The sequence below is a fragment of the Giraffa tippelskirchi genome, chromosome Y (assembly GCF_054371585.1).
Source record: "Giraffa tippelskirchi isolate mGirTip1 chromosome Y, T2T-mGirTip1v1.2.pri, whole genome shotgun sequence".
NCBI classification, from domain to species: Eukaryota; Metazoa; Chordata; class Mammalia; order Artiodactyla; family Giraffidae; genus Giraffa; species Giraffa tippelskirchi.
In genome coordinates, this window is record NC_137290.1 from 15,784,476 (window position 1) to 15,803,003 (window position 18,528).

The following is an 18,528-nucleotide window of genomic DNA, read 5'->3' on the forward strand; positions in this document are numbered from 1 at the left end:
GTTAAAACTGATCAATTTTCAGTTCAGTTGAGTTCAGTCGCTCAGTCTCGTCTGACTCTTTGCGACCACATTAACAGCAGCACTCAAGGCCTCCCTGTCCACCACCATCTCCCGGAGTGCACCTAAACTCATGTCCATTGAGTCGGTGATGCCATCAAACCATCTCATTCTCTGTTGTCCCCTTCTCCTCTTGCCCCCAATCTTTCCCAGCATCAGGGTCTTTTCTAATGAGTCAGCTCTTCGCATCAGGTGGCCAAAATATTGGAGTTTCAGCTACAACATCAGTCCTTCCAACGAACACTCAGGACTGATCTCCTTTAGCATGGACTGTTTGGATCTCCTTGCAGCCCAAGGGACTCTCAAGAGTCTTCTCCAACACCACAGTTCAAAAGCATCAATTCTGCAGCTCTCAGCTTTCTTTATAGTTCAACTCTAGCATTCACACATGACAACTGCAAAAGCCATAACCTTGACTAGACAGACCCTTGTTGACAAAGTAATGTCTCTGTTTTTAATATGCTGTCTAGCTTCATCATAACTTTCCTTCCAAGGAGTAAGTGTCTTTTAATGACATGGCTGCAATCAGCATCTGCAGTGATTTTGGAGCCCAGAAATATAAAGTCAGCCACTGTTTCCTCATTTATTTGCCATGAAGTGACGTGACCGGATGTCATGATCTTAGTTTTCTGAATGTTGAACTTTAAGCCAACATTTTCACTCTGCTCTTTCACTTTCATCAAGAGGCTTTTTAGTTCTTCTTCACTTTCTGGCATAAGGGTGGGGTCATCTGCCTGTCTGAGGTTATTGATATTTCTCCCAGCCACCTTGATTCCAGCTTGTGCTTCTATTTTACAGATTAGAAATAAAAGAGGGCCTGAGAAATCCCTTGTCCTGGGACACAAAGAAAACCAAGACAGAGAGGCGAGGCTAGAGACATGGATTCTTGAGTCACCACTTGGGCTCTTCCCACATATTCCCAAAGCGTTAAGTCTTTTACTCTTTCTGTCCATGACTCAAAGAAATAAGCCAAGCCTTAAAGCAGGGATCGCAAACTCACAGCGCAAGAGCCACGTGGGGCAAGCAGACGTGTTATCTAGGAAGCAATGATTTGACCCAATGCTTTCCAATCTTTCGTTATTTGTCGCTTTTAACTTAGAATGTGCTGGCCAATTCAGAAACCCGGAAGTTTCACACAGAAATTAAGATTTTAGGCTTGCCTGAAAGAGCAGAAGACCTGGCCATTCTCGGTCACAGGGCTTCAAGCCTGGCTGGGGCTGAGAAGTACTGTCCCATTTCGGTTGGGGGAGCACTGTCTCCAGGTCACCCAGCTGCCCAGCCCCCATCTTGCTCCCTGCCCTGAAGCAGAGTCAACCATCATTGTGCTTCTACTGTTTTTCTACTGGTAACTGAGTCCAGAGGAAAGGCACCCATTTCCGTGTCTCAAGCAAAAGGAAAAACGATAAAACAACAGGCGTTTCCTACATATACAAGCAAAAATTGGCAAAAGTCTATTTCTAACAATAATTTCATTTAACCTCTTTGTATTTCCTACTCCCAATAGTGAGCGTCATCCATCTGTAGGTAAATAATCCGTTACCCTACAAGCTTGAAAAGAGGAAATCCCCATCAACTCTGTATTGTCTTCATTCTAGAGCAATGGTTACCATGAGTGGGATCATGGAAGAGAAAATCGTAAAAGGGCAAGAGCCACAAACAGCCCAGCAGGATCAGGAGTGAACTATATCCACCTCCTCCAGGGCTCAAAGGGAAAGAATCAAAAAATCCAATCTGGTTTGATTTCTGGATCTCAGGGCTGGTGCAGTTGGTAACTAATGTTCGGACCCAAGAATGACAAGCATGACCACATTTGCTTGGATACTGGAGCCCAAAGGAGGTGAATTCAGATCCTGCTCCTCTGCTTCTATTAGTTGTGTGAGCCTGAACGGGTGAACTACCTCTCTGAGCCTCAGTTTCTTCCCCTGGACAATGGGTTTGATAACATTATCAACCTTCCAGGACAATCTTTGCACAGTGCCGGGGGGATAGGAAGTCCTCCGTAACTCCTTATTGACAATAACAAATCGAGGAGCTAGACTAGCTGCCTGGAAGAACCCAAGAAAGATATGGACTGCATAGTTCCTCCACGTCACTCAATGTCCTAACCAAATGGGCAATCCAGCAAGGAGTGCTTTGGTTAGACAGCCTAGGTGACATCCAACGACAGCTCCTTTCTCACCCAAAGGTCCAGAGCACCCAGTGACAAAGAAATCTGAAGATTCCTTTAAAAACTGTAAATAGAATGGCCACACGACCCAGCAATCCCATTGCTGGACTTACACACCGAGGAAACCAGAACCGAAAGCGACTCGTGTACCCCAATGTTCATCGCAGCCGTGTTTACAATAACTAGCACATGGAAGCAACCTAGATGTCCATCGGCAGATGAATGGAGACGAAGGCTCTGACCCATACGCACAATGGAATTTTACTCAGCCATTAAAAAGAATGCATTGGAATCAGTTCTAATGAGGTGGATGAAACTGGAGCCTATTATACAGAGCAAAGTAAGCCAGAAAGATAAAACACCAATACAGTAAATTAACGCATATATATATATGGATCTTAGAAAGATGGTAATGATGACCCTATATGTGAGACAGCAAAAGAGACACAGATGTAAAGAAGAGACTGCTGGACTCGGCCGGAAAAGGCGAGGGTGGGATGATTTGAGAGAATAGCATTGAAACATGTATAGTGTGTGAAATAGATCACCAGTCCAGGTTTGATGCGTGAGACAAGGCGCTCAGGGCTGGTGCACTGGGATGAATGACTCTGAGGGATGGGATGGGGAGGGAGATGGGAGGGTCGGGATGGGGAACGCATGTACACCCAGGGCTGCATCATGTGAATGTATGGCAAAAGCCACTACACTATTGTAAAGTAATTAGCCTCCAATTGCTATAAATTTTAAAAAAGAGGTAAAAAATAAAAAGAAAGATTAGAAAATATTTTAACTAAGTGATAATAAAAACACAGCCTATCAGAATTCATGAGATGCATGTCTAGAAGTGTTCACAATTTTAAATGCTTCTATTAAAAATGAATAAAAGCCTAAGGCAATGGAAAAAAGAAAAAACAAAAACAAAAACCTCCCTCAAAGCGTTCAGCAAAGGCTATGTATAGGAAAGGTGAGGGATAGGTGTGATTAGCTCTTGCAAATTTCTTGCTGTCAGATCTTATGTTCTTGAAGTAAGGTGGTGGTCAGCTAACTGTGTTCCTGTAATCCTTGAGGGAAGCAAATATTATTCCCTATTCCCTATTTCCTGAAAAGATAGGTCCCAAGCTTGACGTTCGCCCTCCATGGTCCTAGTTGGGGGGGAGGGGTCCCTGTGCAGGCTGGTTTTTCTAGTCATGGAGCATTCATCTAGCACCCACTCTTGTTACTTCCAGCAGTGCTCGGTCCTAGGTGGAAGAGGTAATTCTCAGTTCTCTGTGCCCTCCTCTTACCAAGGCCCCCATACACTGCCCAGCCACCTTCAATGAGGGAGCCAGGTACCCAGCATGTAGCTGACCCTCAGCCTCCTCAGTCTACCCAGTTGGAGAGCTGGGTCCTGTAGACTGTGACCCATGCAGATTGCCACAACCATTCGGTCATGGAGGTGGGGATGGAACACGTTGGCCATTGCTTTCAAACCTGGTCCAGACCAGTCAGTGGCTTCAGCAAGGGCTCTGGGACTCTGCAAGACACAGCCTGTTCCCAAGCTCCACAGTTCATTCCCCATCCCAAGGCCCAAGGGCCTAGAGGGCTCTATGGGAAGGCTGTAATATATCTCACTACACTCTGCTCAGAGGCTTTCTGTTGGTGGTATTGGGGTTTCTAACGCCACTAAAGGTCTTGGGCTGAGGTCTGCAGCACCGTTTTCCACCCTGCCTCTATTACAGTATCTTCCTTGATGAGCTTATTCAACCTGGGACTAAAAGTTGGTAACTTGGACCATCACGGACCATTTCCAGTAGCCCAAGGACCACATTCTACTCTGTTTCTATAATGAAGGGATTTCAACTTCACAATGTCATGTGATGTAAAAGATTTCTTCTTCCTCTAACTGAAATATTTAACTTAGAATAATGTCTCAATGGATATATATTGCAAACGAGGCTACCATTTATTTATTCACTGCTGGAATTATACTTGATGTGTAAGGTGATTGAAACAATTATCATTGGGGTATAGTTGCATTACAATGATGCTTTAGTTTCTGAGTACGTATGTCCAAGTGAATCCATTTTAGGTGTACACATATCCCCTCGTTTTTGGATTTCCTTCCCATTTAGGTCACCAGAGAGCAGAGTCGAGTCCCCTTGTTCTTTCACTTTTCTCATACTGTAACATTTTCGTAAATGTTAACTGGAGGTTAATTACTATACAATATCGTGATGGTTTCTGCCATGCATCGACATTAAGAAGCCGTAAGTATATCGGGGTCCCACCCATCCTGGAGCCTCTCCCACATCCCCTCCTATGCTATTTTTCTGGGTTGTTCCAGAGCACTGCTTTGCATTCCCTGCTTCGTGCCAAGGAAAATCTGAAAGATGATTTTTCTGTATGAAACATGTAATTTTCTTTATCTCACATGTGAGAACATGGGTGCAGATTTTTCTATGTGAAATAGGAAATATGTACTTCATGTTTGAAAATCTACTTGTATAATTTTTTCATCATATATGGAATCTTGTCTGTTTCACATGTGGATATCTGTGCACACTTTTTCCTACATGAATGGGGAATTCCAGATAGTTCAGATATGAAAAGTTGAGCATATGCTTTCCTGTCTGACCTCTGAAGTTGTATCCATTTCCTATGTAAAAATCTCAATGAAATTTTACTGACATGAAGTATGCAATTAAGATATGGGAACCAACAGGAAATCGGAATTCTATTTCACAAAAGAAATTCTGGGCACCACTGTTTCTTCATGAAATACTTAATTCTTTGTATTTCTTACATAGAAAACAATGACTGTCCACCATGAAATAGGGAGATCTCTGTATTAACTGCATCAAAATCTAGGCACTAATTTTCCTTCATGAAACTTGAACTTCTCTATATTTCACATCTGATAATCAGAATGAACATTTCCCTATGAGAAATAAGGAAATCTCTGCATTTCATGTAAACCATTGGTTCTTCAGTCTCTGAAACACCTGTTTGCATTTGTGTCCCTGTGTGTTACATGTGTGTGTGTACACATATGTGCTTGTGTCACCTGTTCCTGTGTGTGTGTGTGTGTGTGTGTGTGGCCTAATGTAGGTGCTCAGTGTGAAACACCAGACATCCTAGGAGGCAGAGTGTGAGCATTGCATCTATCCAGGCACTTAACGTGAGTGTGCCCACGTTAGCTATGTGGCCGAGAGGAAGAGAGTAAGCAATGGTCAGGAGGAGCACTTTACTCCACTTGAAACACTTGCAGGAGGAGCTCTGCTTCTCTGGGAATTGCATCCGCAGGAGCACATCCTTAGCCGCTGGGGTGCCTGCTTTAAGCCGTGGGCCAGGGGAAAGGCCAAGAGCTGACAGACAGCAGGCCAGGGGCTCCAGGGTGGTTTGGCTTGGGGCTGCATTGTGGGGCCCAAAGAGCGAGCCAAGGAAAGTGTGCTGCTTCATCCTCAGAGTATGGCTGCATTCCTGACACTGCTCAAGCCTAAGGCACACAGTTAGGGACGGACTCACTGCAGGCGGTGAACTTTGGTGAGGTCAGCGGTAACAGCGCCTCCCCCGCCGATCCGCACCCCCCACCAAACACACCCACGCTCTGCCCGTGGCTTGCCGTTTAGATCCAAGGTGAGCACCTGTGTCCCTGACGTACCCACGAACCTTGTGTCAACTGTGTGAACCCCTGAGCACACAGAGTCGCCCGCTTCCCCAGTGGCAATTTCAAGCTTGACGGTGGCTGCAGTGTCACCTTCAGATTCCTTGCCTTCGACTCCAGCTGGCCTGGCTTGCCCAGTCGCTGGTCTGGCACATCTATACTGTTGGTCAGGCAAACGGCTTGTGTGGACCGGCGCACTGTGCACTGAGCCAAGTTGGGCCCCTGCGTGCCCAGAATTCCAAGGGGTGTGTCTGTCCCGTGAATGAACGCCTTTTGACTCCATTTGATTGGTTCTGTGATGAGGTCTGGAGGTCAGGGTATAGAGTTCAGCTCCTTCCCGCCACCATATTACCCGTGCGTGGTGGCACACGGTTCTGCGCATGCCTGTCTCCCTTTCCCTGCTCATTGGCTGTGGGCAAGTAACCAGTTGGTTGTGCCACGTAGACTGCGGCTGGTTGGCGGGCTTTGCCGGCCGCCAGCTGTGCTCTCACGTCCAGCTTCTTTGTGGCTCTGGGCTACGGCCAGAACACCATGGAGACTGAGACGGGGCCAGAGGAAGGCGGCAGCACCCCGGGATCCTGGGTCTTAGTTGTGAGCCCGGGTCTTCTCGAGGGAGGGACCCTGGGGCCTACCAGCGCGGTGGGGGCGGCAGAGGCAATGCAGGCCGCAGGTAGTGCACCAGGCGAAGAGGCCGCCCTCTTCTGGGTGGAGGCGGTAGAGAAAGGTGCAGCCCTGGAGGAGGGAGAGTTGGCGGGATTCGGGCAGGAGTTCCAGCTGCTGGTGTTAGACATCATGGAGGAGGTGGAGGTGGTGGCCTACGAGGAGCAGGAGCAGGTGTCCTCGAAGGAGCAGGGCCAGGAACATCCAAGCCCCAGAGCCCCCAGGGATCAGCCCGCACTGGAGGCCCTGCCGGCCCTGCAGCTGGAGCTGGATTTCGTGAATAAGAAAGCCCAAAGGGCCCGCGCTCGCCTGAAACACAAGAACTGCCAGAGGCGGAAGCTGCGTCTAGAACACAGAAGTGCCATCATCGAGGGAATCCGTGGATTCTGGGTCGAAGTTGTATCCCTTGGTGTGGTGCTTGTGAATTTTTTTTTTTTTTTCAATCTGGGTAATTGCAGAAGCAGTTTAGAGATCTGGCAGTTCTGGTACAAAATGTATTTTTTGGATGCTGAGTATTGGTTACCGTTCTGTGTATCTGTTCCCGATATAAGGTGTGATGTCCTTGCTGTTCTGGGTAGCACAAATTGCTACTTGGGCTTTATTTGCAGAGGTCCCAATCAGAATTGTCATTAGCACCAGGGACTCTTCAGAGAAAAGGCTTGTCTGGGATCCAGGTCTTCTCTGAAAAGCTGCGTGAATTTGGCGGTGAGGTTGGGATGTGTAAATGCTCATGCTGCTTGTACGTAGGAGTGCCTGTTTTCCAGAAGTAAGCTAAGTTTTAGGAGGCTGAGATGGAGCTTAGGGCCTTTCCTGTTAGGAACAGAACCTGCTCTGGTAGTGCATTTATAGGCACAGCCTTGGGGCTTGTCATGCCTTCATACAGTCTGCGTTAACAGAAATGTGACGAGTTAACTCGTCGCAAGATGAAGTCAGACAGCGCCATTCTACACTTTAGGCTAGATTTGTCCTTCCAGCACTTTTTTCCTCTAGCATCTAGAGGCTCCTTGACCTAAAGCAGTTTATGAACCACCCTCAAATGTCAGCTATGATGGCTGACCAAGATGAAGACATACTTCACTTCATGACCAACTTAAAGGTCAGGCAGGGGACACTGATAATTGTGGGGGGAAGGTGACTGCGGAGGGGAGAGGACATGATTTACCCCTGAAAACAGGAAAGGACAGCTCTTCTGTAAAGGGGTTTCACACCCATCCACCCCTACCCTACTCCCCACACTTTGTCCTGGCAGGTGGAGGAACTCAGGCATCCCTCTCATCACTGCAAGATCACATTGTCCTTCTGGAAGAATAGGTATTTCCAGAATGAAGTGACTGTTAAGGATTATCTCATTAATGTCACTGGTAAGAGGCAGCTCCTTGGATTTGGTGGGTGGGGGCAGAAAAGTGTAGGTTGAATTGGAAAGTGACTTGGGTCTTTCTCCCATACTCCTTTTCCTGCAGGATATCGAGCATCTCATTCCACCCTAATTCACTGGAACCCGGGATTTGAACGCAAGGCATACAGCCGCAGGCACCATGACAGCAGCGTTAACTTCTTCAACTGGTCCTTTGACCACAATTTCACAGGATCTGACCGGATTGCTGAGGTAGGGTCCCACGAGGCCACTGGGCCAGAACTGGTGATGTGTGTTGGAATTCTTGGCGGTGTACAGGAGGGCTCAGGGTCTGGCCAGCCCCGTGCTGACCTAGCTCATTGCCCTGACAGTTCATCATAAAGGATCTCTGGCCCAATCCCGTGTGGTACTATATGAGGAGGAAGGCTCTGACACGAGAGGTACTGGGAGGACGAGAGGCGAGGAGCCCAGGGATTGGGCACTGGCATAAGTGTTTTCCAGAAACTTGGGTCACTTATTTCACTTGTGGAGAAAGTGAGACTCTGTGGAATGCAGAGTAACACCATGGAATGAGGGAATCAGCAAGAGACAGCAGAAGTAGAGAACTGTAGTGAAAAACAGGTTCTAAGTAGAGAAGCTTGAGGTAGATGAAGTGTCCTGGTCAGGGCAATGTCACTCCAATTTATATCTGGCTCAGCTGCACATCTCTGAACTGGCATTCCATGGCCAACAAGGCAACCCTCAGGCTCCTCTTAAATTGGGGCCCACCTACTATTGAAATCCCCTTTCTACAACGGTCTGTGAGTCTCCTTTCTGCTAGGCTGTTCCCCACTGACCATCATTTGATTCCATTTTCATCATCACACTTGTTTCTATTTTTGTTTTCTTTTACATTTTTTCCACATGCCACTCGCATTCTGAGAATACTGACCACTGTGTAGGATTATGGAGAATAGTCTTTTAACTTATTTATTTTACCTGGAGGATGATTACTTTACAAAACCATGATGGTTTTTTTCATACATTGGCCAACACGAATCACCCATAGATATACACGTGTCCCCCCAAATGCTGAACCCAATCCCCACCGCCCTCCCCTACCTGTCTTTCTGGGTTGTCCCACAACATGACTTTGGTTGCCTTGCTTCACGCATCAAATTTGCGCTGGTCGTCTATTTTGCATAAGGTAATGTAAATGTTTGAGGGCTATTTTCTCAAATTAACCCAGACTCACATTCCACCACGGAGTCCAAATTCTGTTCTTTATATGTCTGTGTCTTATTTGCTGTTCTGCATGTTCGATGTCCGGTACCACCTACGTGGTCCTAAACTCCATATATTTGTACTAACATGCAGTATTTGCTTTTTCTCTTTCTGACTTTCTTCACACTCTTAATAGGCTCCATATTCATTCCAACTCATTAGGACTGAGTTCAAGGCATTCCTTTTTAGAGCTGAGAAACATACCATTGTGTATATGTACCCCAACTCCCTTAACCTTTCATCTGCCGATGGCCATATAGGTTGCTTGCATATCCTAGCTCTTGTAAATAGTTGTACAGTGAAGATTGGGGTGCGTGGTTTAAAAACCTGTATGCAGATCAGGAAGCAACAGTTCGAACTGGACATGGAAAAACAGACTGGTTCCAAATAGGAAAAGGAGTACATCAAGGCTCTACGTTGTCACCCTGCCTGTTTAACTCTCTATGCAAAGTACATCATGAGAAACGCTAGGCTGGAAGAAACACAAGCTAGAATCAAGTTTGCCAGGAGAAATATCAATAACCTCAGATATGCAGATGACACCACCCTTACGGCAGAAAGTGAAGAAGAACTAAAGAGCCTCTTGATGAAAGTGAAAGAGGAGAGTGAAAAAGTTGGCTTCAAGCTCAACGTTCAGAAAACTAAGATCATGGCATCTGGTCTCATCACTTCATGGGAAATAGATGGAGAAACATTGGAAACGGTGTCTGACTTTATTTTTGGGGGGGTCCAAAATCACTGCTGACGATGATTGCAGCCGTGAAATTAAAAGACACTTACTCCTTGGAAGGAAGGTTATGGCCAACCTAGATAGCATATTTAAAAGCAGAGACATTACTTTGCCAACAAAAGTCCGTCTAGTCAAGGCTATGGTTTTTTCAATGGTCATGTATGGATGTGAGAGGTGGACGGTGAAGAAAGCTGAGCGCTGAAGAATTGATGCTTTTGAACTGTGGTGTTGGAAAAGACTCTTGAGAGTCCATTGGACTGCAAGGAGATGCCATCAGTCCATCCTAAAGGAAATCAATCCTGGGTGTTCATTGGAGGGATTGATGTTGAAGCTGAAACTCCAATACTTTGGTCACTTCATGCAAAGTGTTGACTCATTGGAAAAGACCCTAATGCTGAGTAGGATTGGCGGGAGGAGGACAAGGGGACTACCGAGGATGAGATGGTTGGACGGCATCACTGACTCGATGGACATAGGTTTGGGTAGACTCCTGGAGTTGGTGATGGACAGAGAGGCCTGGAGTGCTGCAATTCATGGGGTCACAAAGAGTCAGACACGACTGTCCGACTGAACTGAACTGAACCGAACTGAGAGAGGAAATGTAAAAGTTCACAGACTCTCTCTCCTGGAAACTGACTTGAAAGGTTAAAGCTGTCTTTAGTGTTGTTCCGGGAGGCTAGGTTGACATATATGTATCTGTTTCTCTGTCCGTTTTGAAAGGAAACCCCCGATTTTGAGAAACTTATGTTGGAGTGTCCCCCTTTACCTAAAATAGAAAACCTAAGAAGGTGCTTCACATGAAGATCAATGGCCAACTAGTCCTCTCTGACATGAAAGTAATGAAGAGTGGTCTGCTGGTGAAACAGATCGAGAGGGAGAAACCAGTAAACATGAAATAATTCTGAAGGATAAATAGAAAGCATCAACCATAGGTGTCTGTGTATTGTTTGGCCAGGTCCTCAGGACAGATACTTCAACTCCATGTAGGATTCTCACTTTAACGCGTGGGAATTACCAGACCATGGAGAGTTATAGAGGGGGTTAAGTCATATGTTGGGGTTGTGTCAGGGGACAAGTTCTTCCTGCGGGGTGGGGTTGGGGAGGAAGGAGAAGGAAGAGGAGGGGCCATTAACTGTGGGTCTGGCAACTTGACAAGGGAAATGTGGATGTTCATGGAAAGGGTCTGGTGAACAAGAGCCAGAGATTGAAATAGTGGGACACAACTTTGTTGGAAGGTGGTGCCCCAGGTATCATCACTGTTGGATATCATCAGGCATTTTAAGAGTACAGGACAAGGAAAAAGCCTTAACATTCAACTCACTATGAACCACATAGCCTCCTTGTGTATATGACTGCACAGTTCACCTTTTCTCAGAGTCAGCTTCCCAGGCCTAGGGTTCCAGGTAACATCTTAGGGGATGGGGGCATAAAGTATATGGAGGGGCTGTGGCCCAGAGCAAAAGCGAGGGGGTGGGAAGGCAGTAAGGATATTAATTTCTGGCAAAAGTGACCAGGGGAAAAGATAAATCACCAGGAAACAGACAAACAAAAACAGATCCCATCGTGTATGTTTGAGCTCATGTGAACTCTGTTCTTTTTTCCAAGAACTCAGTTTAGGTACAAAGTCTGCAGGGGCAGAAGTCAGGGGAATGGGGATGTTAAACAGGCAAAGTCCAGCCTACGCAGCCGTGCACTCTGTGTCGCATGATGGCTCAGTGCTTAATATCCTTTTTTCCAGGAAGGCTTACGCTCTGTGCCCAAGGCCCTCTGTCAGGCCTAGGTGTAGAAATAACATTTTTCCACAAACCCTCTGGTGACAGTGTCTATTCCTTGCTGAATGGCTCAGCACAGGCTGTATAAAACCACAAGTGGCCTTCTTCTGGGCTTTGTCGCTACTCTGTGGGCCAAGGGCCAATGGGAACACCTGGAGAATACAGAGCTTACGGAGGGACTGGTCGAACTTAGGGTGGCCCTTTCCAGGTAGATGGCTGCTTTCCGGAATCACGTCCACCTCTGGATTGGGCAAAGGACAGACTGGCACAAAGGGAGTAGGGAGAGGTCAACGTTTGTCCTCTCACCCCAGATACAATGGCTCCAACGTGGGCATTCCTGTGGGTGATATTTCTGTCTCACATGGAGTTCTCACTCCAAAAATTGTCTCCCGACAGCAGCATCTCTTTGGAGGGCAAAGGGTAAAGGATGAACGTCAAAGTTCATGGGTTTATGGATGCCCCCTTCAAGGTGCACTGAATGAGATCTCCTGCTCAGGGCCAACTTTTGCATTTGAATATCTTCAGCCTAGTATGCCCCTTCTACAGAGGAGCATCTACAGTTCCAGAAGGCAAGGCTTGTCCTTCTCTGGGTGCTTTCTGTACAAGCAGCGCAGCAAACAATGGAAACATGTCTTCTTACTTTCTTAATCTGTAATCTTCAAAGGATCCTGGGGGCTCCGGCAGGCTGGTACCTGTCTTTCTCAGCGCCAGTTCAAAACAAAACAACACAAAGCAGAAACTATGCTGTAATAAGTCTGCTGTGGGTGTGGGATGGTGTATTGGTGCATGTTTTGGGGGACCTTAGACTGGGCTCATTTTAGGGGCTGCATGGTAGTTATCCACATTCAGAAGTTTTAGTAAGGCATTTCAAAGAAGTTAAAGACAAGAAACCTTAAGGACAGGGTTCCCCAACACCTACTATCTCCTGTCTTCAGTACCAGGGCTTCAGTACCAGGGGTGGCTTTAGCTCTAACCTGTCGTGGAGTGAAGAGTGCAGAGATAGTCATGGATCGGTTAGTAAACCTGAACTATGCATGGTTGACTTGATGGTCATTCTCTGGAAACTTGCCATGACATGTGTCCCCATGTCTTTCGGGCTTTCACTTGGGCCCTAAGGTCTAGGCGCTATCAGATTTGACTGCACACTTGGACGTGTTGTGTAAGGTTTTCTTCCACTGAATATCAATGCGTGTGAGACTTGGCGGATTACTGATAATTTCTTGAGCATTCTGGCTCAATCACCCTGAGCTGCATTTGTTTCCTGTTCCCTGGATATGTTCATGTTTTCCTCTGTTTAGAATGAAGATTGGGTGTCTCTGTTGTGCCTGCCCATGAATGTGAGTTGATGTTTCTTCCCGTGGGTCTGCCTATGACTCCTGTCTTCTTTGATGTGGCACCGATGCCTGTGCCATTATACACAGCTCTGCTGCAATAGCTATGTCAGTTCTTGCATGGCCCTATTCAACATACATGAATTGTGTTGCTTGTATTCACTTTTGTTTTTTAAGTTTGTGTGTCTTTGTCAAATTGTGTGTGAATTGGATGATTTCTTTCATTCCTGGATCAAATGTTTCCAACATCTTGAATTGTGACTTTTTTTTTTTTAAGAGATACACGATATTTGTGAACAGCAAGAAATGCTTTATCGCAGGAATAGTTAACAGTGACCCACGTTTGGAAACAGCAATACCCACATACTTACAGAAATGCCCGTTGGGCAAGAATATCACTCGTTGAAATGAGAATATGAATCAGGATCACAAAAGGCAAAGATGTTGCAGGAATGCATCTGTCAGAAAATTTTTCGTCTGTCAGGAGAGATTTGGGGTTGATTGTTAAGTGTTCTATAAACACTGCTGCAGAAAAGGAGGACATTGACTATTACCACTTCTTGCAGTGATCGTTAACCTGACATTACCCATGCAGAACTTCTTCATGATTTTAAGTGAAGCATCACTCAGGCAGTAAGAGTTGGGGCTTGCCTTTCTGTGAATAGGAATTTGTTAAAGAATTCTTGTCCTCAGTGACCTTCTATAGCCTGGGGAAAGGGGCTTGCATGATCAAGTACAAGTTCAAAGCCCCTTGCTATTTCTGTGCTTTTTCTGGAAGGAAAGCACAGGGAATGGAATGATGCCAACGTGATTGGCACTGTGAACCAGTCTGTTGTGATGGGAGTAGAGATCAGAGGCACACGTCACTCAACCGTCCACAGTGAGGACTTCCAGCCCTGCCAAACTCTTTGAATGTCAGTCCCCCTCATGAGAAAATCCCATTCACCTTCCAGGATTATCATAGAAGTAGAATAGGATGCTGATTTGATCAACTAGTGAGGGAAAAAAATAATAATAACTGGGCCCAAAAAAGAGGGGTGCTTACCAAAGTCCATTACACTGGACAAGTAAGCAATTAGTTGCACATCTGTGCAAGTTTCTTTTCAGGATTGTTTGTGTGTGTACGTGGGTAGGTGGGTGGGTGAGCATGTACACACATGTGCGCTGACACAAATGTGTGTGTGAGCTGTCTGAACTGGTCTGGCTGGGGGATGGAAGAATGGACACTGAAAACGCGAAAGAGCTTGTGTAAGATGTAAAGATCATAGGGCAGCAGAAGCACTGACGCCATGGGAAAAAGCCCAGGGATCTCACCGACAGAGCAAGCTAGAAGTGTAAACAGGCTTGTAAGTGTAAACATGGATCCCTGAGCAGAAAGGAGAGGCAAGAACAAAGCACCTGGGTGAAGTCAGGGAGGATGCGAAGGAGCAGAGAAATGGAGTGTGCCAGATTCCCAGGCACAGAAGAGGGGCTATGCACAGCCCCTAGGACACCCAGCTACAAAGGGTTTTCTGTCCTTCTCAAGTGCAGGACCATTCTATCCTCGACATGACCAGGCATCTGAGCACAGCTTGCCCTTTTCTGCAAGGTTTGGGAGACTGGTGGCACTGTAGCATAAGCACCTGCTACATGCAGTTTGTCAGTTTGAAACATCACTCCTTAAAAGGGTGTCTTGGGTTGATCCTCTCACCCCTCCCAGTCCCACAGGCCTGGGCTGATGGTGTAGGCTGGGCTGTGTTCTCACGGGGAGGCTGGATGAGAACAGAACCACTTTGAAAGGGCCTCTGTACAATAAATGGACAGACTTCAATTCCTCTGGCAATGGAGAGCCGTGGCCCTTGGTGGGGCGCTATCCTTAGCATCTCTGTATAAATTTCTCTCAACAGAGAGAATTCCATGTCTGTATCACATTTAGACATGAGGGCCAAAGTGTTCTATGTGAAGCACGGAAGTTGGTATTTCACATCTGAATACATGCATGTAGATTTCCTGAATGAAATACAGAATTCGCTGCATTTCGCCTGTGAATATCTCACCACAAACTTTCCAAATTGAGAATGGAATTCCCTATATTTTACAGTATGAAAATGTATGCACATATTAAAACATAATGTGACACACATGAGAAGCAAACTACTAAACGATGGAAAAGATAAAAGATATACTCGCTCTATATATCCTAGCAAATCAGCTCATGACAAAGTTTCCAAAATAATGAGTAGTCCTCAAGTAAGACCTGATGAAAACCTTTGTCACACTTTGTCCTAAATTCACCTGGTAACTAGGAGAGCTCTCAGTGTCTGTTAACTTGCTTCACACACAAGAAAAAAACTGCTCATCCTTTTATGAGTGTATGTGGTTTTGAAGTGAGACATTATCTCAAGAGATTCTGTTAACCTCCATAGACTTAAGAGATAAGGTGTTACTGTAACTAAATACCCCTGTACCCAACAACCTTGGGCCAAGCAATATCGAAACATTAAAGTTTAAAGCAGAGTATGTTTTATTGCAGAGCCATGCAAGAAGTGTGGCTTATGCCTTTAAAAACCTCAATCTACCTAAAGAGAAAAAAGAGCTACATGTAGAAAAGTATAAAGCACTGATGAAAGAAATCAAACAGTACACAAATAGATGGATAAATATACCGTGTTCATGGATCAGAAGAATCAATATAGTGAAAACGAGTATACCACCCAAAGCAATCTATACATTCAATGCAATCCCTATCAAGCTACCAGCAGTATTTTTCAGAGAACTAGAAAAAATAATTTCACAATTTGTATGGAAATACAAAAAACCTCGAATAGCCAAAGAAATCTTGAGAATGAAGAATGGAATAGGAGGAATCAACCTGCCTGACTTCAGGCTATGCTACAAAATAACAGTCATCAAGATAGTATGGTACTGGCACGGAGACAGAAACATAGCTCAATGGAACGCAATAGCAAGCCCAGAGATAAATTCATGCACCTATGGACACCTTATCTGTGACAAAGGAGGAAAGAATATAAAATGGAGAAAAGACGATTTCCTTAATACGTGGAGCTGGGAAAACTGGTCAACCACTTGTAAAAGAATGAAACTAGAACACTTTCTAACACCGTACACAAAAATAAACTCAAAATGGATTGAAGATCTGAATGTAAGACCACAAACTATAAAACTATAAGAGTCCTAGAGGAAAACATAGGCAAAACACTATCCGACACAATTCACAGCAGGATCCTCTATGACCCACCTCCAAGAATAATGAAAATAAAAGCAAAAATAAACAAATGGGACCTAATGAAACTTAAAAGCTTTTGCACAACAAAGGAGACTAGAAGCAAGGGGAAAAGCCTGCCTTCAGAATGGGAGAAACTAATAGCAAACGAACCAACTGACAAAGAATTAATATCAAAAGTATGCAAGCAACACCTGCAGCTCAAGTCCAGAAAAATAAGCGAACCAATCAAAAATTGGGCCAAGGAACTAAACAGACATTTCTCCAAAGAAGACATACAGATGGCTAACAAACACATGAAAAGATGCTCAACATCACTCATTATCAGAGAAATGCAAATCAAAACCTCAACGAGGTAGCATCTCACACTGGTCAGAATGCCTGCCATCCAATAATCTACAAACAATAAATGCTGGAGAGGGTACGGAGAAAAAGGAACCCTCTTACATTCTCAGTGGGAATGCAAACTAGTACAGCCACTATGGAGAACAGTGTGGAGGTTCTGCCGTATAACACAGTGAACCCACTGATGGGCATATACACCGAGGAAGCCAGAACTGAAAGAGACATGCTGCTGCTGCTGCTGCTAAGTCGCTTCAGTCGTGTCCGACTCTGTGCGACCCCATAGACGGCAGCCCACCAGGCTCCGCCGTCCCTGGGATTCTCCAGGCAAGAATACTGGAGTGGGCTGCCATTTCCTTCTCCAATGCATGAAAGGGAAAAGTGAAAGTGAAGTCACTCAGTCGTGTCCGACTCTTAGCGACACCATGGACTGTAGCCTACCACGCTCCTCCGTCCAGGGGATTTTCCAGGCAAGAGTACTGGGGTAGGGTGCCATTGCCTTCTCCGGAAAGAGACATGTGTACCCCAATATTCATCGAAGCCCTGTTTATAATAGCCAGGACACAGAAGCAACCCAAATGGCCATCAGCAGACGAATGGATAAGAAATCTGTGATACATATACACAATGGAATATTACTCAGCCATTAAAATGAATGCATCTGAATCCCTTCTAACGAGGTGGATTAAACCAGAGCCTATTATACAGAGTGAAGTAAATCAGAAAGCAAAACACCAATACAGTATACTAACACATATATATGGAATTTAGAAAGATGCTAGCGATAACCCTATATGCAGGACAGCAAAACAGACACAGATGTATAGAACAGATTTTTGGACTCTGTGGGAGATTGCAAGGGTGGAATGATTTGGGAGAATGACCTTGAAACATGTATATTATCATATGTCAACCCAGATCATATGCCATATCATATCATATGCCAGGCCAGATTTGATGCATGAGACAAGGTGCTCGGGGCTGGTGCACTGGGAGGACCCAGAAGGATGGGATGGGGAGGGAGGAGTGAAGGGGCCTCAGGATGGGGAACACATGTGCACCCGTGGCGGATTCATGTCAATGTATTCAGAAACCACTTAGATATTGTAAAGTAGTTAGCGCCCAATTAAAATAAATAAATTTATATTAAAAAAATAAAAGTTACCTGAAAATAAACTACTTACATTTTCGTCAAAAAGAAAAAAAAAAAAAAAGAATGCTCTAGAACTAACAAGTCTTGGGAACTGAACTTCGTGCCATTCTGCCCCTTCACTTTGGACTAGGCATCAGGTTTTTTTTGTTTGTTTCTTTGTTTGTTTGTTTTTTGACTACTGAAAAGATGGAGTAGATTTCCTTCCAATCTTTACATCTACTTAGACATAATCTTTCACATTTTTTTAATGAAACAATACATCTATTTCTGTTAAAATGTTTATTGTGAGCAAAAACCAACCAAACAAACAACAAAAAAGAAATTGGTGCCCAGATTTTCACATGAGAAACAGAGATAATGCCATCATTCATGCAGGAAAATCTGCACCCTGATTTTCAGATGTGAAATATAAATAAGTCCCTTTTTTATGTAATGAAAACTGTGCTGTGATGTAGATGTTGGAAAATTTGTGAAATTCATATTTAATATAGGAAAATGGATGCCCAGATTTTCTGATGTGAAATACACAGAATTTCAAAACTTCTTATAGTAATACAGACATGCAGATATTCATAAATAAAATACAGAGAATTTCATATATTACGCTGAAAAAAAAATGGCTTCCAGAGTCTCATATGTGACATATACAGAGGTGCATTTTTCATATGGGAAAATCAAAACCTAGAAATACAAATGTCACTCCAGTTATTTACGCAATTCATGTAGAAATATTGGCACCCAGATTCTCATGTGTGAAATATAGATTATTCCATATATCATGCAAGGCAGCCTTCACCCAGATTTTCAGAAGTGAAATCCAGAGAATTCCAAAC